The sequence below is a fragment of the Arachis duranensis genome, chromosome 4, assembly GCF_000817695.3.
Source record: "Arachis duranensis cultivar V14167 chromosome 4, aradu.V14167.gnm2.J7QH, whole genome shotgun sequence".
Lineage (NCBI taxonomy): Eukaryota > Viridiplantae > Streptophyta > Magnoliopsida > Fabales > Fabaceae > Arachis > Arachis duranensis.
In genome coordinates this window covers 31,328,271-31,331,318 of record NC_029775.3, presented here as the reverse complement: position 1 = coordinate 31,331,318, position 3,048 = coordinate 31,328,271, and positions in this window count along the sequence as shown.

Sequence of the window (3,048 nt, the reverse complement as noted above, 5' to 3'; positions counted from 1 at the left end):
TTCTTATTTTTAAACTTCTATATTATTAAATTATTATTAATTATTTTATCTTAAAATGTTATTAATTTCGCATTTTTTTTAAAAAATACTCCAAATCCATTAAACACAAATTTCTATCTTTTTTTATCTTTTTATATGTAATTATCTTTATAGAATTATTTATTTATTTATTTATTTTCTGTTAAGTAATATTAGGTACACATCTAAAATAATAAATAATTAATAAAATATTTTTAAAACACATCTAAAAATACATATAATATAATTTTTTTGATAAAATTAAATAAACACATCATATCTAAAATGAAAAATAAGAGACCAAATATTTTGTAAACCCATCTAAAATTATCAAAAAATCATAAAAGATAGATACCGACAAAAAGTAAAGATAATTGCTACTATGTTTATTTAGCTATGATAGTTTAGGAATTATTTTTACAATAATAAAGTTTCTCCCTTTAATACACACAGAAACATAAATTTAAAAAAATAATTTTTTTATTACAAAAGGCCGGTTATTTATAATTTTTTAGTGGTGTCTTCTAAAAAAAAGTGATTTTATTTATGGTATAATTTTTAATTATATTCAAGACACATCTAAAATAATAAATAAAATATTTTTAAAATACATTAAAAAATATATATAATACAAATTTTTTTGGTAAAATTAAGTAAACACATCTAAAATAATAAAATAACAAACCAAATATTTTATAAATACATCTAAAATTATCAAAAATTATAAAAAAGATAGATGTGAAGATAGCAGTTATTATGTTTATTTAATTATGATAGTATTAAAGACATTCTTATAAAAATAAAGCTTTTTTTTTTTCAAATACAAATACAAGTAAAAATATATATTAAAAAGATATAATCTTTTACTAAAAGAGGTGGAAAAGAAAAATTTGTTATATATCGGAGCGCGACGAACATAAAAATAGTACAGGACGGAAAAAGAGTGCCGCGCAACGGAAGAGCACGGCTCTTGAGAGAGGAGAGCTGAGAAAAGAGCGGCAGTGAAGTACTGCAGATCTAAATTTTACGAATAGATAGAAAATTTAATGGAGTAAAATTTACGTTTTGAGATCTTTAAAAAATATTTTACTATGTGTTAGAATTTAAAAAATTTAAAATTAAATTGTAGAATTTTAATTTTATTCAAACTGCTTTTTGAATTTGTATTTTAAATTAAACTATTTAAACAATAAATTTAAAGAATACCTAGCAAAACAAAAAGCACAAAGTATATATAAAAAAAACTAACCTACCAGAGACACAGTAGAATGCACCGAAATACTTAGCTATAAATACTCTCGCAAACTGTTCCATCTCCCCACTATTTTCCATCTTCTTTCAAATTTCCTTCTCAACAACAAATTCGTTCTCCAACAGAATGAACCCAGTATCAAAATCTAAATTACTCTTATTTGAGTTCAGTTAAACTATTGAATTAATAACTTTATTGATTTATTGACTGATTTAATTTTCACGATCTTAAAAAATAATAACTAAATGTTAATTTAGGTATAATTAATTATATAATATTTTTTTAAAAATTAATTAAAAAAATATTCAAACTAACACCGGAATGTATCTGTATGTTTGATGTTAAAATATAATTCGTTATAAAATAATCTAATGATGAATAATGATTATGAATTATTATTGACTTATTGAAATATAAGAAGGAATCATAATAATAATTATTAAAAAAATAGGAATAGCATATTAAAATTATTAAATATTAATTTGTGTATGATTAATTATATAATACTTTTTTTAAAGAATGGTTGAGAAGAAAAACAGGTGCAAACTAACACTATAATGTCTTACGTCGATATATTTGGCGCCAAAATATAATCTATTGTAGAATAATATAATGATAATGATGACATAAAATGATATATAAATATAGACAAAAACATAAATAAGTTATTAGTGTTCATGCATTATGTTTAGCAAAATAATAAATAAAATACAATCAAATTATAAAAAAAAAGTTTACCCTCATATATGATGGAGGAAAAAAATAACGGGATAATTGTTCCCATTCTCATTCTTCGCGTTTTTCGTATTTTTTACGGAGTCCCATTTTCCATTTCTCATCCCCTATATTTAACATTTATAGGAACATTATAGTAAAAAATATCAAAAAAATAAAAAACAAACTAGAAAATACTATTACAAACACACAGAAATATCTTATCCAATATTATAAGTCCACAAATATAACATAGTAAATTATAGTCTATAAAATAAAATTTTAAAATACAATTTTCATTCTAAGAAAAAATAATAAGATATAGTCTATAACATCAGGTGAAAACCGGAGAGAGTTGAGGTTGTGGGAGAGAAAAGCGTATGGTGCTGTGGGAGTTTTGGAGTTTGAACAAAGTGGAGATGGAAGAAAGTTGGGACTGAAAATAGAGAATAGATGACGCAGCAAACAACACAGTGAGTAGGGAAGACTGAATAATAGGGTTAGGATTTTTTAATTGGTAAAATTACTGAAAAATCCCTATATTAGAAATAAAGTAAGATTATTTTAGAAATTTAAAACATTCGGAGAATTATCGGGGATGGGGCGAGGATCCCCTCTCGGGTCCCCACACCTGTCTTGAGAGAATTTTGCTCCCCATCCCCACAGGAAAAATTTCTTACTATTGGACTCCATTCGGAATGATCTCCGCGAAATTTCTGCCTCCTAAAAATTTTTGACACTCCTAAATATAATGTTGATGATTGACAAGTCTCACTGTAATTAATCATTAAATATTATTAAATTTAATTATTTAATACATAATATTTTTTTTAAATTAGCCTCAATATATAGGCTGACATTAAAAGGAACCACGTCAGCCTACTTGACTCTAAAACTTATGTTTTCAAATGGTAAAACGAAATAGTATATATAACATTTACAAAAATATAAGAAACAATCCTGATAATTTTTAAAAGAATATAAAATAAAATATTAGAATTATTAATTTACAAAAATATAAAAAATAATCATAATAATTATTAAAAGATATTAAATAAAATACT